The 22,265-nt window shown below is 39.3% G+C and overlaps 1 protein-coding gene across 2 annotated transcripts in view; it reads right to left on the reverse strand.

Annotated features, from left to right (window-relative positions):
- The window catches only part of TPRG1 (tumor protein p63 regulated 1), a 149,704-nt gene extending 139,059 nt beyond the window's left edge, over positions 1–10,645 (reverse strand). Inside the window, exon 1 of one of the 2 annotated variants that reach the window (XM_079101467.1) lies at positions 10,431–10,645. The gene's annotated coding sequence lies outside the window, so the exon portion shown is untranslated. The remainder of the gene's footprint in view (positions 1–10,430) is intronic. The other variant, XM_079101466.1, reaches the window with a different exon arrangement.
- Between the last annotated feature and the right edge of the window lie 11,620 nt (positions 10,646–22,265).

Here is a 22,265-nt window from a genome sequence, read left to right on the forward strand (position 1 = left end):
GAGAGACTCACCCAGTGGCTTTGAGTTGGTCCCAAGTCTCTCAATATCTCCTCTTCTTGACTCCTGAGTCCTGAAGCAACATGAAATGCAGCCACCTCTAGTCCACCATCTTGAAACTCAAAACTTCAATTTTTGATTCCTACTGTAGCCCTTCCAGGAGCTGCTTAGCAGAAGTGCCTAAACTAGACAACTCAGCTTCCTCCACTGGAGCTTGAAAGATGTCTTTACCTCTGATTTACTGTGTTGGTGATGTATTAAGCTTCTACAACTCAAAGACACAAGTGTTAGGAAAATTAATTAAGCCAACCCTTTCACAAGATAATGGACAAAGGGCAGTAAGACATAAATTGATTCATTTCATGCAATCAATACCTTTATCAAGAATAGACTGGCATAGTGGAGAAAGCTTTGGGATCAGACCTGGGCATGAATCCAGGTTCTACAGCTTACCAGCTTCCTGGGGTTAGACAGCAATTAAAACCCCTTAAATTCAAGTATTCTCAAATTTGAAATAGATCCAACGTGTATCTCAGAAGAGTGTAAGAATCAGATGAGCAAATGGAGGTAAAGAGCCAGCAAAGTTCCTAAAATATAGTAGGGATTCAAAACATAATTTTAAAAGTTAGGAGGACAAGAAGGCTGGAAGGAGTATAATAATCAGCTGAGTCTATGTGAGAAGAACCTGTAAACAATTGGGAGCAGAGTACATGAAATTTAATAAAGATGGGAAAAGTCCTGAAGTAGTAGGAGTCAGGAATTCTGGGTTCAGAATTAAGCCATGTCTTTTCTCTGAGCACCACTTTTCTTGTTTTATTGTTATTGTTGTTTCCCTATGTACTAGAAGGATGTTGAATTACTTGGACCTCAGTTTCCCTCCAACTCTATTAGACTAGGACTTCACATGGGCCTGGGTGGAGACTTCATTCCAAACCAAATGGGGGAGAACTGAAAGACTGTTTACAACCCTAACCCTTTGCACAGTAAAAGTTGCCATAGTGAAACATGTCATCCAGCACAAGAACTTTATCTTTGTCCATTGATCATGCTACTATAATTCAATAATAAATAAAAAATAGATCTTCTTGCAGGGAGTATAGAACTCAGTAGAGGGGAGAATGAATTAAGCATTTCTCACCTCTAAATCAGAGAGATTTAAAATTAAAGGTATTTATATCACACTATGTATTATACATAACCACAGTGGAATATAATCCAACTCTTAGAAATCATATTTTAAGACTATTAAGTGTTGATAAAGACTCACTGAATAATGCTAAATAAAAGAGTAGAGTCTTAAATTCCACATACCCCTGGTTTTATTCTGAAAGCCTCAAGTATAAACAAATAAGCAAAGAAAAATATTAGAATTGACACACTGAAGTGTCCAAGGGGGCTTATCCTGGGGAAGGGAGGTAATAAAAGATGTAGATTTATCTTGTAAATATGTATTGACACTAAAATAAATACTATTGTAAAACAAAATGCCTACTATAAAATATATATTAAAAATAATCCATTTATGCTTTGAAAGTATACATACTAAAATGTTATGAATGATTTTTTTGAATAACTGGATGAAGGATGATTCTTTTTATACTTAGCTAAATCTTCTAGTGTTCTTTGCACTGAGCACACATTATTCTTATAACTAAGGGGAGAAATTTTTTAAAAATATTGTTTCAAAGAGGTGAAGCAAGAGAATATAAGTCAGGGTTGTAAGGCTCTGGGTACAGAAGGAGTTGATGGGGAAATAAAAAATAAAATTCTGGCTTCTGAAGTTGATATGTAAACAGGCAATTAAAGAAGTCGCATTTAAGGTAATAGTGTTACAAGGACCTTGGAAGGCTACATCAAGGTCAGAGGTCACATACATGATTTAACCATGAGGATAACCATGGTAACAGGCAAAAAGCTGCTACTGCATTGATAGATTTTTTACTCATAGGGGTTGATGATAATAATGATTTAGACCCATTTAATTTTTCTTACCATGTTCTAGACTACACTTAAAAGCAAGGAGGGAAAAAAAATCTTCCTTCAACTCACGATGAAAGAAAATGAGAATAAACAATTTTGATACATAGTCTTTAAGATTTTTCTACATTTTTCCATTCACAACATCAATTTTCTACTTCAAAAATGGAGTTATGCTACAAATAATTGTACTCAATATGTAAAAGGATATCAATATTGACAAAGGTGGCAACACTTCCTAAGCAGGTACCATGCACTAAGTGCTTAACTTTACCCGCATTCACCCATTTCTAAGTCTTCCCATCCCTATACCTTCGGTACTACAAGTATCTTTACTTCCAAATTAAGAGAATGAATCTTAGAAGACTGATGAACTTCTCAGTCACACAGGTGCTCTGTGGTAGAGCTCTAAGTTGATCAAAAGCTATTCTGATCCAAGCCTGTTTTCCCCTAATATTAGCACAACTACACTTATTAATTCATTAATAATGTCTTATACTTGAAACTACTAAGGGAGCAGATCTTCCTTGTTCTCACCCCCTCACACATGTATACATACACACAAATACCTGTGTGTTTGCATATACAATAGACACACACATACTGAGGTAATGAATGTGTTCATTAGCTTGATTGTGGTAATCACCATGTACACATAAATCAAAATTCCACTTTGTACACCATGAATATATATTGTTTTGATTTATCAATTATGCCTCAATAAAACTGGAAATAAATTCCTACAATAGCATATTAGTGACTGTACAAGGTTCCATTATACAGTCAACATATTTACCTTATCCCCTATTATGAATCATTAATATTGTTTCCAATTTTACTTTCTTTTGTAATGATCATGAACTGAAGATCCTTGAAGTTAAAATTTTCATAGTCCTAGTTTCTTCCTCAATATAAATTCCTAGAGGTGGGAAGGCTGGGCCAAAGTATAAAGACTTTAGGGTTTTAGTTTATATGGCTAAATTGTGCTCCTTCCCTCCACAGAAATGATATATTAATTTAAATTTTAGTAGAATTCATGAAGGCCAATTTTTGTGAAGGTTGGCATAAGGTTTCATAATTTTTAATTTTAAAAAATGAATGGCTTAAAAAGTTAGCCCAATATTTTTTTTTTTTACTTTGCCTTATTATTTTTAAGTTATGAGATTTAAAGGTTGAAATGTACAGGTATGTTTGAACTTTTTTATTAGTTTCATCTTCTTTGACTTACTGATCAGCAAGAATTCTTCATTTATTAAATGTATTATCAATTAAATGCTTATTACATCAGCAGATGTTAATGATTATACTGATACTACAAGTGTTATAGGGCATGAGTAATGATGATGTCAGATTTTCTAAACATACACATCAGTCATATAAGTTTATGTATCCCCAATTCAAGAGAAAAATGAACCACTGTAGCTGATTTCTGAAGTTTTGCATCTGATTTGTTTAATTAACTCTGTATATGGGAATGTCTAGAATTTAGGTTCTCCTCCTTTTTCTCTATGTAATGTACATCAACTTCTTCCCTGGTGCTAAATGAATTAAAAGAGTGTCTAACTTAATTCACTAACTAAAATGCATTTTGGGGAAGAGTTCACTTGGCTTAGCTCTGTGCTAGGGAAAGAAGAAAGGTGGAGACTAGGATAAAACATACAAATGTAATTTCTGATTTTGAGAAGCAACGTGTCTATGAAAGAATCAGGCAAACAGATAATCGCAAGATGACTGGATTAAAGGACTAAACAATCATCTGTAAAAGATACCACAGGAGCACTCTTGATGCTCCTTAGAGAGTCACACTTTGTCTGAATACCTTTGGATATAGGAGCTCTTTCACAAGGCAAGCCGCTGGAGAGACACCAAGAACCCAGTACAACCTGCTGCTGGAAAACAAGGGTTATATTTCACTCTGGGAAGTTGTTTTTAGAGGCCACCAGTGATGGGGTAGGAAAGCCACCTCTGGGGGAGTGACAAATGATGGGCAAATGTATCTATTCTGTACAAGCTGGACTTGGTCAAAAGAGTATGTGTTTCAGTATCTCTCTGCTTATAAAGACCAGGAATATCCCAACCAGGAATAAAGTAGATGGAAACACCATGTAAACAGAAAGATCATTAAGTGAGTATGAGCTTCAAGTGGACAGAAAGAAGACAACTTATAGAGGCATCATAGATGTTGGTAAGTAGACACAAACTCACCACTAGAGAAAAAAATTGATGTAGCTGCATGCCCATTCTCCAGTATGCAGGTGCTTCAACCTGAAGCCTTGTGCTTGGAAGAATATTTTAAAATACTGCAAGTTTTCATTGATGTAGACACTAAATTCTTTTTTTCCCCCCAAGACTTCAAACATTCTACATTTGATGTGAAAGCTACTTCAGTTCAAGAGACATTGCTAGAAAGTGTGAATTCCCTGAGACTTGTGAAAGAAAGAACATTATAAGGTAACTAAGTGAAGATTTTATGGAGAATTCTAATGCTCTAAGTAATCTCTAACATTAGCTGGGTAGAGACAGGCAGAGAAGAGAACCATGAACTTGGCTTTTAGAACTTGACTTTCATCTGGGATTAATTTATTATGTGATTTTTGGCAGATGATTTTAGCCCCTAAAATCCCTACCTGTTTATATTCCCTACCTATTTAAATGTAAAATGATAATCCTTACCAGAAATATTTCAGAGTTGTAGAAAAATTAAATAAAATGTTCTATATGCATCAATCAAGTTACAATTTCTATCAAAGTGTATAGAAATCATTCTCCCACGTTAAAAGGGAAAACTCCCACTTTTTCTTCCAGTATTTCCTATTTTCCATTTGCAAATAAGTTCCTTGGAAAAACATCTATATCCATCATCTCCAAGACCTCATACCCACCATCTCCAAGGCCTCTTCTCCTATTCTCTCTCAAGCCCCCTCAAGTCACAGTGCTACATGTTCTGTTTTCAGACATTATCTAGCTCCACCTCTCAGCAGCACTTGTTCCACCCAATCATTTTCTCCTCCTTGTTCCAATACACACCATGCTCACCTGGTGTTGGCCACCTCTTAGGCTGTTCCTCCTCCATCTCCTCTCTTGATTCTAGTGAAACCAGAGGGGAGCACAGGGCAGAGGTGGTGATAAGAGTGGTCTGTACCAGAGTGTAGATGAGAAGGGAGCTCATTGTCTATAGACATATATCATTATGACCATGTGCTGGAGATCTTAAATGAATTCAGTGAAAAAACACCCAACTCTACCATGTTCTTTCCCATTTGTTTCATGCTAGAGTAAGTTCTTCTTACTCTTGAACCCCAAACATTGCAGCATCTCAGAAGGCAGCCACAAATCTCTTTTCTGTCTATACCAACTCATTTGGTGATTATATTTAATTTAATTAAGTATCATGAATGTATTAATGACTTCCAATTTTATCTTCAGCTTAGATAACTTCACTGAATTCCAGATTTCTGTATTAATTCACTACTCAGAATCTCAAACTTTACCTATCTAAAAGTAAGCTCCCAATATTTCTTCAAAAACTTGTTTCTCTTATGGTCTTCACCTCAGATAAAGACTACTCCTTTCTGCCATCTGCTCAGGCAAAATCAAGGGATTGTCCTTGACTTACCCCTGTATCATAATCTCCCATTCAGTCAATCCAAACATTCCCTTTATTCCCATCACTACATTGGTTGTCCATAGTTCCACATTACTCATCCAGATTATAGCAGTAACTCGCTAAGGACTCTCCCTACTTCTGCCTACCCTCTCCCCACTCCACCTTCATTTGTCCTGAAACCACAGATAGAAAAATCCTTTTGAAGTGTAAGTCAAACTATTTGTTCCACTGCTCAAATCTGCAAATGTTTGCAATTTCATTCAGAGTAAATGTCCTTACTGTGTCTGACAGGTGCATGCCTTATCACTGCCTCTAACCACCCTGCCAGGATCATCTTTTGAAAATCATCTCCACGTTTTATTTTTCAGAGGTGCCAGTGGACTTTCTCCTGCCTCAGTCTTTGTTCTTGCTGTTTCAACTACAGGGAATGCTGGTTTCCCAATGCTGGTGTGACCGATTCCCTCATATTCTAAGGGTTACTCAAGTAGAGTCCCTCCCCTAAGTACCCTTTCCAAAATCTCGGCTCTCCCCCATTTACTATTCACCACTTTTCCTCCTCTATATAGTTTCACATTTCATTTATATATTTTATCAAATGATTTTATTTGCCATCTGTCTAACCAAAATGTATTCTCCTTGAACAGAGGAATAATTCTTTATGTTCACTACTGCTCTTATCAGAACTACTTATGGGTTGTAAAAAAGATAAAACCTAGAACTGATATTCAGCAAATAGTTTTGAATGAATGAAACTTGAATAGATGCCTTAATTAAATGAATGACACTTGTTCACATTCTTCCCTTTGCTCTGCATCTCATCACCCATAGACCTCCCTTGAAGCACGACCTTTGAGATACAGAGACAATTCGAAGTCATCTCACAAAACCATGTGCTGAAAAATGAGAAACTTTTGATTATTTACCAAATATCTTGTCATTGGGGATGAGTGAGCAATTGGTTTGGTGACCAGTGAAATCCTTTGCAAGATGAGAACCTTCCCTTCAACTCGGGAATATTGTGAACCACAGTAGAACACTTACATATTAATTATTTGTTTTGGAAGAGTACAGGGTCAGGACATCCAAGAACCTTCTATAATTATTCCATAGGTGACAACTGCTCTCCAGACCAAAGACGGAAGTTTATCAACCAAAAGTAACTCTCCCCATCATACAAGTTAGAAGAACCTAAGCAACTTCACTCTTCTAACTTTCAGATAATCCAGAATAGACTTCTCTTTGAAAGAAAGACCAGGGAAAGGGAAGGGAATATCTATCACATTAAAAATATTTTTTTCAAGTTTCTCAATGTATTTTAAAAATATTTTCACCAACTTTTCTGATTCCCATGTAGATTACCACCTTGCCTCCTATACTTAGTATCTGATACTGTCCACTGTGTTTGAAGTGCTAAATCCTGTGTTTTTTTCCATTAATTCTCTTGGAAACTTGAAGCTGAGCTAAACTACATGTAACCAGGTGCTTTGTCATTGACGTATTATGAAGTTAGATAGGCAAGAGCATGGATCATTGTTTGGCTAACAGTCATACGGCTCATTACAGCCACCATGTTGTACCTGATCTGAAACCCTTGGCCTGCAACTCAGCACCCACCATCTGATGCAGAACCAGATTCTGCTTCATTCCACTGATCCTAGAGATAGCTACAGTGAATGCTTTCTATCCCTTAAGGGTATTTCAACCAGTACAAAAATTGAGAGTTTGCTTAAATTCTTCTTTTGCTGCAAAGTCTTCTCACCTTTATATGCCAAAGTCTAGGTCAAATGCCATTTTCTCCTTACAAACATCTCTGAGGTCAATCTACTACATTGCTATAAATCCCCTTACTCTCTGAAGCCACTGCATTTGCTTTCTTCTTCCATCACTAATTTATGTACTTAATTATTTTTCATTTTGTGTTGTAGTTATTTGTATACATGTTCTCATTACTGGATGGAAGACCACTATACTGGATGGAAGGGTCACTATACTTTATCCCTATATCCTCAAGCTGAAGGTCATATACCAAGTAGTCAAAGGGAGACTATTTATTAATGAATACTATATATATATGTATATATACATAAATATATGTATTATATATGTAATAAATGTAATATATACATGAATATATACGTATTATATATATGTATTATATACGTAATATATATGTGTGTGTGCATGTATATAGATATAGATATAGATATAGATATGATATCATTGCCAAGTTTCCATGATTTCAGTCATTTATTTTATATTCTTTGGAAACAGAGCACCACTTTGCTATCCATGTGCATCATAATTTCTTAACTAATTTCTGTGCAATTGTCATCTTGAGTAAAGGGCCTTACCCAGCAAGTGTCAGGCTTCCTTCATATTCTCTAGAGATTATGCTGAAACAGTATCAACCTGCTTAATACTTCAGCTTGCAAATCACTGAGTTTTGATATCTATCTCAAGAAAATATCATGGGTAGGTATCAGAGTCAAAGGTTTGTTCTGTCAAAGTAATCCTTTCTACTCCTGCCTCTTACATAATGAGAGGTTAGGACCAAGGAATTAATTTCACCTCCTCCCTGGTGACAATGATCTATAAGCTAGCCTATCAATGTGTAGAGCTAAATTTCCTTTGAAAGAGAATTATTTAAGGGAACTCCAACACATAAGAGGTTGAATGAGATCAGTGAGACAAACTCATGCACCTGGTAGCTTAAATAAGGTACCATGGGGTCTCTGAAGAACTGGGGAACACATGTTTCCTCCACAGGAAGCAGATGCTGCCCAAACAAAGCTGATGTGTTATTCCTGTTTGATATGGATCCATTATTACCAGACCCCCTGGTCCTCCTGAACAATGTGATATTTGGATTTTTATTTTAAAAGTTCCTGGACATTGAATACTTGAAACTAGTTTGATTTTATTTAGCACTTAAGTACATAAAAACACATTTGCATGCTGTATTCACCTGTAGCTGCTGGACTGCAACCTCTGGATTAAACAAAGCCTTAGACTTGACCCTGCTGATAAATTCTATAATGTTGAATAAAAAATTAACTAGTGGGCTGGGGAGATAGCTCAGTCGGTAGAGTGCTCGCCTTGCAAACATGAGGCCCTGGGTTCAGTCCCCAGTACCGAAAAAAAAAAAAAATTAACTAGCATGCAAGTTGTGAAACTATTGAATTGAGTGACAGCTCATTAAAAGGTACTACAAAATACAAAACTCCAAATAAACTTAAATAAATCAGGACACCACCACCTTTGCCCAACTTCCCATCCTACACATAATGAGTGGTTCCAAAATTTGACTGAAAGAGATATTCCACAAGAACAAAGTTAAAGATAGAGCTTTCTTGACAACTATCCTATTCTACAAGGTGTAATAACATTAACACTAGATACTAAGCAAGGTCAAAGAACCTAAAACTTCTAAGTGAAAGGAATGTTACAGGACACCTGAATACAATCCCCTTAATGACACAGCTAATGCTACTGCTTTGGGATTCCCAGCATCCTTCACTAGGTGTCATGGTCAGTGGAAGAGTAATAGACGTGCATTTGACTTTTGATTCCAATGATCTCTGGCTGTGTGACGTGCTGTCCATAACATTTCATCTTTCTGGGACCAGGTTTCTTTATTTTGTATGAGCTCATTGATTGAAAATTTCTTCAGTATGCTTCTAACTGGGAAGACACAAAGAATACAGAGAAGAGTGCCGAAGACAGGTGGCATTGCAACCCACTGCATTGTGGTGGGTCCACAGGGATGAATATTATTAGCACTGCTCTAACAAACCCAAACACTCTCTCTTTCTCTTTCTCTCTCTCTCTCTCTGTCACACACACACACACACACACACACACACACACACACACAGGAAACATTTCATTCCACAACTAAGAATGATATAACCTTTTGAGCACAAAGAGGAAAATGATAGCTCTAAAATTAGCATCTTAAAAAATAAACTACATAATCACTGAAGATGAGATTTTCTTAAAACTATAGAACAATGAGATATGATGATAACTGTCATAAGAGAGGAAATTGCAGGAGTCAGTTTGAAAGGGTTTGGGGGTGTCTCCCCCAACCATTGAGGTTTACTTTTCCACATATCACTGAAAGACTGAAAAGCTAAAATGTTTCCCAAGGGCCTTTATGATCTGTGCTTTACAATGCTGCTGCTGACATTAGGAGAATGTCATTCAGTCCCAAATTAACATCTGCTTATACAGAGATTTAAAGCATTTATCAGGCTCCACATAGCCATGTCTCTCCCATTTGCATATCATTTTTCAGTTTACAAGATCCTTTTACATACATGCTCTCATTTGTTGTCTGAAAATAACCCTATGTGACAAAGCCTGTATATTATTATAAAGTCACTCTCAGGTGAATTAAAAACATACCCCTCCCAACCTGCCTGCCAAGAAGTAACTTGTTCACCATTTGAAAGTTCAGGGAAACTTTTCACTTTGGGCTTTTCAGGTTAAGATGTGACCCAGCAGGGTGATATAGTAAAGGGAGAGAGAAGGGTCTGCAGATCTCTTTTTGGCCTTACCCTACTGCTCAGACTTGAACAGATCATCTCAACCAACTAAGCCTCAGTTCACTAAGTCACTGAATGGAGAAAATCATATATAGATAAAGTTGAAAAGTACTGGTTTACAAGTCTCATCAATCTTGATCAGGAGGAAGAATAAAGGTGTTTCACATGGTCATGCAAAACTATGAGCATAGATCAAATTGTAAGTCCATGGTGGAGGAGGCCAGAAACCCAGCCTAGGCCACAGGAGCCCATAGAGAGACACCCCTTATCTGTATAATCAGCAGCAAGCCACCTGGTCTTACCTGGCTAGGCTATGGCAGGTCCTCAAGCCTCTTCTTTATTTATCTGGACAAAGGGAGGTAGACACAAATAGTGGCCAGTGGAGATATGGTTGGTTCAGATGAAGCTAAACAGGAGAGTTCCCAGTGCTAACAATCCAACCAGAAAGGAACCTCACCTACCAAGTTGGCTGAGAGCTAAGTACTCACTCTCTAACAAAGGGTCAAGTAAAAGAACAGAAAATGTTTACAGGGTGGAACTCGACCTGTCAGAGGCAAGGAATTGGGTTTGTGGGTGGAAACTTTCTGGTTCTGCAATGACACACCTCTCTCCTGCCCTCTCCCTCAGGAAGCCCTCGGTTTTCTTGCCAACTTCCTCTTTGATTGAAATCTGACCTTGGTGAGCAGGAGCCGTCTTCAGTTCATTGTTTCATGGCATCTATGTGTTTCCAAGTACTATGATAAAGCTCAAGTCTTAGGCCTACACTCCTATTAATAATATTCTTCATGATGACTTGATTAATTGGATATTGGTGATCACTTTTATATCCTACATGTAGAAGACATGTAGAGTAGTGTAAGAATAAATATGCATACACATGGAATCACTTGTCAGACTTCCTATTGGAGAATTTGTCATGTGACATTGTTTTATAGGTGTGTGTGGGTGTGTGTTTGTGTGTGGGTGTGTCACCCTCACTCAACTGTGAGCCCTTGAAGGTAATGACTGCATCTTATTTTCTGATACATTCTCTACAATTTCTCATAGTTGACAAGTAACAAAGCAGAAGAAGTGCTGTAATAATCTAGGAGGGTTGAATTCCAGGGAGGGTTCCCAGAAAGGGAGGCAGCATTGGGTCTGAGCTCTGACAGCTAGGATCTCAACAAGCACAGAGGGTAGAATTAGATCTACATGTTATCCACACACTGGACTGGACCATATTCCCTGATCTAACTGATTCATGCTCCTCTCTGTACAGACCCTGGGCTGAATTCAGTTTCTCAGAATTGGTATCTAGGTCATACCACTTAGATGCCACAAAACTACAGGGCACTTAAGAGTAATTGCAAAACAAATACTGTCCCCACTCAACTCTAAGTGTCTTTATGATGGCTTAGGGTGGGGACAAAAAAGATGGGGTTAGGGGGACAAAAAGAGCAGAATTCCAGCCAGGTCTTTGAAGAATAGGACCAAATGATGCACTTCTGTCTCAAGTATGTTATTTTTTATGGGCGCATATTAATTATACAGAATGGTGGATTACATTGTGGCACATTTATATATACATAAAAGCATAATGAAGCATGCTATTCTAAGGAGCAAGAGACTCTGTGAAAGGACATCACTTGTTCACGTGGCTATCTAATATGTTCAGTTTCCAGTGGCCTCTGGATTCTTCCCCAGCTTGTGCCGCTCTGCCATCCTACTCCAGCTGTGGTAACTGGGGCAGGAAGCATAGTACATCCAGTAGAAAGAACAAGCAGGAGAAAGAACTCACAGGGAAAACCTAGCCTCTGATCCCAGTTCTGCACTCACTTGCATCAGGGGCAAGTAGCTTAGTTTCCCCAAGTGTCAGTTGCTTCTTCTCCACAATGGGAATTGAAATTACAGATCCCACCTACCATCCAGGGTGGTTGAGAGAGCAAGTGAGATCCTGAAGGTGATCAGAGCTCTTTACGTTTCAAGCATCGATGTGGGTATGAAGCACTATTCCAATGATCCACCTGGGAATTCACCTTATGCCTGCTATTTCCAGCAACGATAAAGACTATGCACAGACCTCCTGGTGGATAACATGCTCAACCTCCAAGGAACAGAGGAACACAGAGTAAGTTCACTAGGTAGGCACTTAAAGATCATTTTTCTTGGTGCTTTCTCTTTCCTCTCTTCTATGATAGCCTTTGCAAGTTTTTCTCCTTCCTCTTCTCCTTGATTCCCAGTGGCAGTGAAAAAGAATGCAGGAAGTCCTGATTGATTAGATATCCTCCAGCCTTGCCATTTCCCAGATGGGTCAGAGTGACATGCACGTGATCACACAGCTAGTGCTCTCTCTGGACTTAGCAGGGCTGTTCTCTTACTTAATGCTTGGGATCACAGATGGGGAGGAGGGAGAACAAATGCCTCGGCAGCTGATCAGGCTTGAACCAGATCCACCTCAACCCAGGTCCTCCCCGATGGACTATGTAGAGAATGATGGGTATATGTCAGCAAGAGTATCTAGGTACTTTCTACAAAAAGGTCATATCCCACTTCCAAGCTACACCTTCTTACAGGAGTTTTTAGGAAAGAAGAACTCAGTGACAAAGCGTGGATAATGGCAACATTTTTTTTAAGCAAATAGGAGCACACAGGCAGGTCACCAACTGAGCAATTTAATCAGCATGAATTTCTCCTTCTCTTGTGTTCTAGAAGTACATGTCATATGCCACCAGCATTACAATTATGGTTAGTGTTCTGCCCTGATACATATCTGTCTACCCTCTTCAAAGAGAGTGGATTCGTCTTAAACATTATTTTAAGATCACACATGGAATAATGCTAAATAGGTACTCAAGAGATATTTGATGGATGGGCCAATAATAAGCAAATAAATATCTGAACTACTCTGTTTTCCTTCACAGGCTTAAGAGACCTTGTAGCTAGAGAGGTAACACATCACAAAGGGAGAAACAATAAGCCCCCCTCAGATTTTGACAGGGAACTAAATTCAGCCCAAGGCATCTTTTCCCTCTCTATTTACTGTGGACAATCTGTCCCTTATCAGATGAGCTCAAGGCTGGTGGGAAATATGCATATTTTATTTGAAAATATCTGCTTTTGTTTTGCTGCAGACATTTGTCTGCTTTGCTGTATGTTGTGCATCAGATAGAACTCAGACAAACTGCTTTGGCTTTCTAAATTGTTTTGTTTTCTCCATTCAGTCATCATTTATCTCATTTCCCTTCCCGCATCTCACTCCTATTCCCAAGCTCCAATTGAATTCAAAATGAAAGAGAATAATTTCATTGTTACTTAGCTTCACCAGGGATTAGAAAGGGCACAGGCATGGTAGGTAGACAGCCTCAGATAGAGTCCCCATTCTACCACTGAGAAGCAAAGAGTGACCTTCAGCAAAGCAGCTCTACCATCTTGGCCTCTGTTTCTCCTTTGAAAAACAGGGCCTGCTCTTGACTCCCACAGAAGTTAAGCCTAATATCGTGAGATTATCTGGCCACCATTGTTCACACACAGGGCAGATGGGGGAGAATTATCCTTTGGGGTTTTGGTATGAGAAGGCATCAGCTGGTCCAGTGAGGCCACACCTTACTCTCCCCTGCAGGTCCCCATCTCTTACCCTGACCCACCTTTATCCAGAGTGACTCCATGGGTCCACTTGTGCAGTTGCACAGGACCTGCCCAGAGAAGGGCTCTGTGTTTGCTTCTGCCCTGCTGTTGTGCTCTTGAAGTTCTTAAATGCTGAGCCTTGCAAACTATGTAGTAGGTCCTGTCCCTGCTCTTACACCTTCATGCTCCCCAGGTAACATAAAACTAAGGAGCAGGAGCAGGGAAGCAATGTCATAGCTTTGCCAGTCATTAATGGTAGAGATGGGCTCCCCACAAGGCAGAGCCTTTCTTTGGAATGTCCGTCCTCAAAAATATAATTCCAAGGAAAATACACAGTGGCAGAATATGTGCCACAAGCTCCGCCAAAATCAACCTTCCCCAACTTGTATAGATTAGGAATCTGACTCATGGCTGAGGTGTGGCTCACCTTTCCTGCTAAGCACCTGGGTCCCTCCCTGCTCTTAAGAAAAGACGGAAAAAGGAGGAAAAGTGGGTTATCCCAGAGTGACTGTCACCATTCATCACCACAAAGCTAGACAGAATCTTAGAGCCCACCTTAGGCTGCCCTCACAGATCATCTTAATTGACAAAACCTCCACTGCAGAATGGAGAATGATCAGATCCAAGTTCACACACTAAAGGTGCCAGCTCCCATGCCCCTCTCAGCATGAATTACCCTTTGAATTACTTCCTCCTTTCTACATCTCTGGCATCCATAAAGGAAGAAATGATTTCCCTGTCACACAGATAACAGTCCCATGCCCTGTATAGTGTGACAAGAAGATCCTGATGCTCACTATACATGGTCAAATTAAACTGAAAATGACTCTGATATTTTAAAACGGCAACAAGATGAAAAGATTACCACTGGCTTTTTCTCCCATGCAAAGTTCTCCTAATAGGCCTAAGTCACATGTCACAGTAGGAAAGAAGTTGAAGGAGAGAGGTGAACTTTCACAAGTTTTAAACATGTAAATAAATAGTGTGTGATAAATTACAATGCAGATAAGCTCTTGAAACACAGGCTCCAAAGAATGTAGGAGGGGCAGTGGTCAGGATACCAGGTACTATGCGTCTGTTTATGGGTATGGAGAGAGGGAGCAATTGGGTGGGTAGGGCTCAGGTGCCCAGGAGTGGTCCTGGGGCAATGAGGATCCCAACCTCAAGAGACTTAATAAATTAGACTAAACTGATCCTATAAGCCAAGTCATCTAAATTCATACTTGAAGACACTGTATATTCTGTTTTGTTGAGATGTCTGAAGAATGTTGGGGAATGGTAGACCAAGGCTACATTACTAAGGGACTGGAATTTAAGACCAACACATCTATTTTTAATTTTCACCTTCATGACATGACCAGGTTTGTTTGCAAACAGCCTAAATCACAGGGACAAAGGAAGGAGGTGATTCTTTTGCATGACTTCGCCCCTGACCAGCCATATCCCTGCTTCTACTTCCCCAGTATGAGCAGTTTTGCACATTAATAACACTGTGAATCAAATACAGGCCCACAGCTGGTGCCCTATGTCTCCAGTCTGAGCCTGGACCGTCATACCAGTGTAAGGTGCAGAAAAACAACCCTTCTCCCTGAAGATGGCATTTGATGTACAGGCAGTTCCTGGACCACTTGCATGAGAATCTGATGCTAACGTGCTTATTCCCAGTTCTTATTCCTGATTCACTAGACTAGGACCTCTGGAAGTAGGACCATGAAATTCCTTGTTAAGGAGGTCTGCCAGAAGACTTTTATGCACATAAAAAAAAAAAGTTTGAGAACCAGAGTGTTACACCTTTTCAATGTGCTGTGACAGTCATTCAGAGATCTCTAATCTATAAAAAGCTATACAAAACCCCAGAGGCAAGAGCTGGGTGGAACAGTCCCACTGTGAGGAGACAGCAGCAATACCTGTGTCTGAAGCACTGGGAAGTAGGTGGTAGGCAGAACGTGATAAGGTGGAAAGGCAAGTGATTTGTACATAGGTGACTCTCCACCCTTCTGTGATTACATTGCTCCTCATTGTTTGAAGTAAGAAAGAGTTTGTAGGTGAAATCTAAGTTTCAACAGTCTCCATCACAAATTCTCATAGCTAGATAGCTGACTTATTACACGTAAGAGAGGTACTTGCTTAACAATAGTAGCTGAAAAAACAAATATACTGGCATAGGGGCCAGAGTTAGCTGTATTATACAAATGCCTAAGAAAAAGAAATCCTGAGGGGAAGGAGTTCATTGAAGGCCAGCCCCACTTCCAGGGATGAACCCCATCTCTCCAAGGGTATGGGGACAGTGAGGACAAGTCCCAGTTTCCCAGAGTTTGCTTTATGCATGTTTGGGACCCCAGGTGACATGGATGCTGTGCAGGAACCTGCCACACAACATTTCATATGCGTTTGCAGAGGGTGTCAACACCCTCCTTCCCACACCTGCTGTTCCCAAATATCACAACCTGATTTTTTCCTCCAACCTCCTGTCTGGATGATGAAGATTAAATATTCATAGAATGTTCTGATGCCAACATACTTTGTGAAATTTCAGATACCTTTTAAAAATGGAAGTTTTTTTTCTTTTTTAAGTTTATCTCAATTTTGAAGAGAGGTTACAAAGAATGACAAATGCCAGTGTTTCATAAAGCAGAAACAGAACAAGCAAAGCTAGCATACTAAGTTTTCACAATTGCATTTTGAATCTAAACTGTCTTGTTTTAAGAAAAAAGGTAAGCACAGAGTTTAGACAACAAAGACTTAAAGGAGTCATTGTCCACATTACAAAAGAATCTTTCATTTTATGATGGGGTCCAACTAGGGGCAAACGCAAGTAAACTTTAGGTAATGTATGTGTTGTTTATGAGTTTATTGTACAAAAATGTTCTTATCATTTGACATGTAGCATTTTTTTAGAATCACGGAAAAGTAGCAAATAGTATCATTACATTCAGTTGTTTCAGGAATGAGTCTCGTGGGGGTTCCAAGACCAGGTTCACCTGGGCTGAGACAAGCAGAGCCCAAGAGGATTGGAGCTAAAGGTACCCATCCAAATCAATTAGAGCCACCCCACTGCTACTGGGTATGTATTGGAGATATCCGTAATATTAAAATTTTAAGAAGGCGGCAAAGCCAGGTAGTATTCACGGAAGTTTATTCCTGAACTTTACATTTTGGGAAAAATAAGACACAGAAAAAAGTGACAATCTCAAGCCCAAACAGAGCTTCAACTTTTACCAGTACTTTTCCACTATGCTCTGGTTCCCCATAGAACTCTTTATAATTTCATTAAAGAAGCTTATCTCCTAGAAATGTTATAGCTTGAGCCTAAAACTGGTAAATCACCATCAGGATCAAATCAACTGGTTATGAAAATAATCATAAACTGAAGGTTGGACAAACTGTGTTCTCATCCCAATAAGTCTGACAAACTCATGGTCCTCTAGATCTGATGAAGACCATCAGTGTTGATCATCTCTGTCTTGACCAATAACAGATAATTGAGCTAGCACATGCCAAAATTTTATATAAAATAGCAATGAAAGCAAGTTGCTCAACAAGATGAATCAAAGCCTCAGTGAGAAGTGGTTTCTCGAGGAAAAGTCATTAATAAGAAAGTCTATGTTGGATTAACCTGTGTCTATATTCATATTGACTCTATCTCTAATTGTTGAACAAATATTTATGTAGCATCTACTATGTGGCAGAAATTGTTGTAATATTAATAATTTAGTCTCTGCAACAATCCTGGAAGGAAGATGCTACATATTATTGCCATTTTACTGATAGGGAAACTGGACACAAAGAGAGATTTGGTCATCTCTTCAATATCCCCCTACTTCTATCTTATGTTTCAGAGATTCTGGAGGAATCTGTTATCAATGATTTCCAAGGTTTTCCTCTAGGCGTCCTTACCTTAGCCTTACTGCCCTATTGATTTGGAACTTGGAATGCCGTTTTCCTATCTCCCACACCAACCATCAGACCCAGCTTTATCCAGAGGTAAACCCCACTACTTCCAAATTCTGATAGCCACACATGCATCTTCACTGACATACTACTTACCCTCCTGCTCAAAGAATTCTTATATGTTTCCTCCTTGAAATCAAATAAGTACAAAATTATTTTCCTATCATTAAAAACTGGACACAGAGATTCTCCAGCATCTCGGAGCAGGCCCCCCAGTGAGAGCTTTTCTGCACAGAACCAAGCTTCAAGTCCCTGACCAGGGCAGCGAGTTCCTCCCATAGGTGCTTAGGGACCAGGACAGGGCAGCCAGGGACTTCCCAAGCAGGCCCGCAGCCTGGCCAACTCTGGCGGGAAGTGCCTTTCCAGGCTAGCTTCTGGAGCCGGCCCCCCAGTGAGAGCCATTTCCACACAGAGCCAGCCACAAGTCCTCAAGCCAGCAGTGACCTCCAGCCTGCAAGCAGCCTCTGGGACCAGGGCAAGGCAGCCAGGAGACCTCTCCAGGTGGACCTGCCACCGGCAGCAGGCTTTTTCCACGGGGCATCCAAGATGGCAGACTAGAGGTTGACTGCATCTCCAGATACTCCAGAAACCCAGGATTCAAGAAGGGGAGGACATTGAGAGACTCGGACTAAAATAGAGTCACGGGGTGAGCCTCCCCACCCGGTGAAGCGCTGCCCGGGCGGCAACCCGATTGGGGTGGCTTATTAGAGTGGGTAGGGCAGTTAGAGGACTTCCCAGGCAGTCCTGCGTACTCCAGTGGTGGGCTCCTCCCACAGGCCAGATTCTCCAGCATCTGGGAGCAGGCCCCCCAGTTGAGAGCCTTTCTGCACAGAACCAAGGCTTCAAGTCCCTGAACCAGGGAGGCAAGTTCCTACCCGCAGGTTGCTTCAGGGACCAGGACAGGGCAGCCAGGGACTTCCCCCAGCAGCCCCGCCCAGCCCAGCCAACTCTGCTGGAAGTGCCTTTCCAAGGCTAGCTTCTTGGAGCAGGGCCCCCAGTGACAGCCTTTCCACACAGAGCCAGCTCCAGTCTGGAACTCAGTAGCAGGCTAGGGGCAGCTTTCCTTGGAAGCACTGCATTATTAAGTTACTCCAAGACTTCAGGCTACTGAAGGCAGGAAGGTGATATACTGGAAATCCACAGGGACACTATAAGCCAATAGAAGAATTCTGCAATATCACAAAGTCCCACTGACATCTGACCAATATGAGAAAACAAGGGAAGAAAATGTTCCAAACAAACCCTAGATACTATATCAATAAAACCCAATGACTAGCACAGCAGAAGAAATGTCAGAAAGGGAGTTCAGAATGTACATAATTAAAACAATCAGGGAAGCAAACGAGGAGATGAAAGAGCAAATGCAGGCATTAAATGATCGCACCTATCAACAGTTAAAGGAGCAGATACGAGGAAGCAAGAGATCATTTCAATAAAGAGTTAGAGATATTGAAAAAAAAAGACAAACAGAAATCCTTGAATGAAGGAACAATAAACCCAAGTTAAAAACTCCATAGAAAACATAACCAATAGGATAGAACACCTGGAAGACAGAACCTCCGATATTGAAGACAAAATATTTAATCTTGACACAAAAAGTTGACCAACAGAAAAGATGGTAAGAAACACAGAACAGAATCTACAAGAATTGGTGATATCATGAAAAGGCGAATTTAAGATTATTGGGATTGAGGAAGGGCTTAGAGAAACAAACCAAAGGAATGACAATCTATTCAATGGAAATAATATCAGAAAATTCCAAAATCTGAAGAATGAAATGGAAAACCAGGTACAAAGAGGCTTACAGGACTTCACATATACAAAATTACAACAGACCCACACCAGGCACATTATTATGAAATAACTAACATACAAATAAAAGACCGAATTTAAAGGCAGCGAGAGAAAGAATCAAATTACATTCAGGGGAACCAAATACGGATATCAGCAGATTTTTCAATCCAGACCCTAAAAGCTAGAAGGGCCTGGAAAACAACATTTACCAAACCCTGAGAAGAAAATGGATGCCAACCAAGAATCTTATACCCAGCAAAACTTGCTTTCAGATTTGACATGAAATAAGATCCTTCCATGATAAACAAAAGCTAAAGGAATTGAAAAAAAAAAAAAGCCAGCATTGCAGAACATTCTCAGCAAAATATCCATGAGGAAGAGATGAAAAAACAACGATGCAAATCAGCAATGGGAGGAACTAGGCTAAAGGAATAGCCAAATAAAGGGAAACCAAATAATGTCAAATAACAAAAATGAGTCAATGACTGGGAATACAAATCAATACCACAATAATAACCCTGAATGTTGATGGCCTGAACTCATCAATCAACAGACATAGACTGGCAGAATGGATTAAAAAGAAAAAATCCAACAATTTGCTGCCGTGCAAGAGACTCATCTCATAGAAAGAGATACCCACAGACTAAAGGTGAAAGGATGGGAAAAACATACCATGCACACGGACACAGCAAAAAAGCTGGAGTATCCTACCTCATTTCAGATACTGTGGCTTCAAGCCAAAGTTAGAAGGGATAAAGAAGGACATTACAAAATAAAATACTTGGGACTCAATCTCACAAAAGAGGTGAAAGATCTTCCAATGAGAACTACAGAACACTAAAGAAAGAAATTAAGAAAACTTTAGAACCTGGAAAGATCTCCCATGTCTTGGTAGGCAGAATTATATTGTCAATAATGGCCATACTACCAAAAGTGCTATGACAGATTCAATGCAATTCCAATTAAAAATCCAATGATGTACCTTACAGAAATAGAGCAAGCAATTATGAAATTCATCTGGAAGAATAAGAACCCCAGAATAGCTAAAGCAATCCTCAGTAGAAAAAGCGAAGCAGGGGGTATCGCAATACCCATCGTCAACTCTATTACAAAGCAATAGTAACAAAAAATGGCATGGTATTGATACCAAGATAGACAGGTAGATCATGGTACAGAACAGAGGACATGGACACAAACCCAAATAAATACAATTTTCTCATACTAGACAAAGGGGCCAAAGATATGCAATGGAGAAAAGATAGCCTCTTCAACAAATGGTGCTGGGAGAATTGGAAATCCATATGCAACAGAATGAAACTAAACCCATATCTCTCACCGTGCATGAAACTAAACTTGAAATGGATTAAGGACCTCAGAATCAGACCAGAGACCCTGCATCTTATAGAAGAAAAAGTAGGTCCAGATCTTCAACATGTTGGCTTAGGAGCAGACTTCCTTAACAGGACTCCCATAGCACAAGAAATAATGGAGTCCTTCCTGGTTATCTCCACTTAAGAAAGTCCACACAGCCCTCAAAATTATCTTCTAAGGTTACCTATTCTGTGTGACTTTCTATATTTCTCTTCACGATTCCACATTTTACACCCTACCTACCTTCACCCTGATTCTTCACACCCTGCCCTTTTTGGAGCACATACAATACCTGTCTTATAATTATTTCTAGACTATGTAATCCCCTGACTAAAGTGTTTTCTGAGAACTGTCAAAGTAATCACTGTGATCTATCATTTCTGGCATATAAGTGTTCAGTAAACATCTCATGGTATGGGCTGGTGTAAAATGGAGCAGATTAGGGGTGGAAAAATTGGATACAGTTGTGGGCACAATCATCATGTCAACTTCCAAGTTCTGAGGCCTAAATAAACAGTTTTGGCACCTGAAAAATGTAGTTAGTAGTGAGAGATATAGAAAAGAATAAAAGGAAGAACCTACTGAGGATGAACAAGTGAATAACTTGCCCAAGATCACAAAGGTGATCTGATTCTACAGCCATTTCCCCATGGCATGCTGCTTCCCCTAACAAAAAAAAAATTGAAGAGGAAGTATGGTTTTATTGACACCTGATTTTTTTGCTCAGAGATACTGCTATCATATGAGAGATTGTCAGTGTTACAAATAATTAAAATAACTTTCAATTAAAAACATCAATTATTTGTTGCCTTTCAGATCATGAAATTGAGATCGAGAATTTTTTTAAGTCTTCTAGTGCAATTTTCACTGAAGATATTAAAGCACTCACTTTACTATCATTTTGAACTGACCAAGGTCTTACAAACTAACACATTTCACTTTCTTTAAGAAATATGAATATCTTAAAAACAAAATTCAAGGGGTGGATATATTATGAACATTTGAGTTTAGCAACTATTTAGTGCTTTATACATTTTTGTTATGTAAAATTTAAAATATATACAAAGCAAAGGATACTTAAGTCAATCTTGTTTCATTTGTATCCCTTCCTATATTTCCTAACTTATGATTATTTGAAATAAATGGAGAAGTTATATTTCAAAAAGAAAAAGAAAAGTGAGAGAGACCCTGCCCATTCCCCTAGCCCTATCCCCATCATGATCTTACTCTAGATTACATTCGCAGCTGCTATGTATAGACAAGACAATGAAACAAGAAAGAAACAGGAATTGTAGTTTGGAATTTAAGAATGGGCAAGGTTTTTTGGACAAGACCTCAAAAGCATAGGAAACAAAAGTAAAAGTAGACAAATGAGATTGCATTGAACTAAACCCTTTCTGTATAGTAAAGGAAACAAT

This window comes from Sciurus vulgaris, assembly GCF_902686455.1.
Source record: "Sciurus vulgaris genome assembly, chromosome: 10".
NCBI lineage: Eukaryota > Metazoa > Chordata > Mammalia > Rodentia > Sciuridae > Sciurus > Sciurus vulgaris.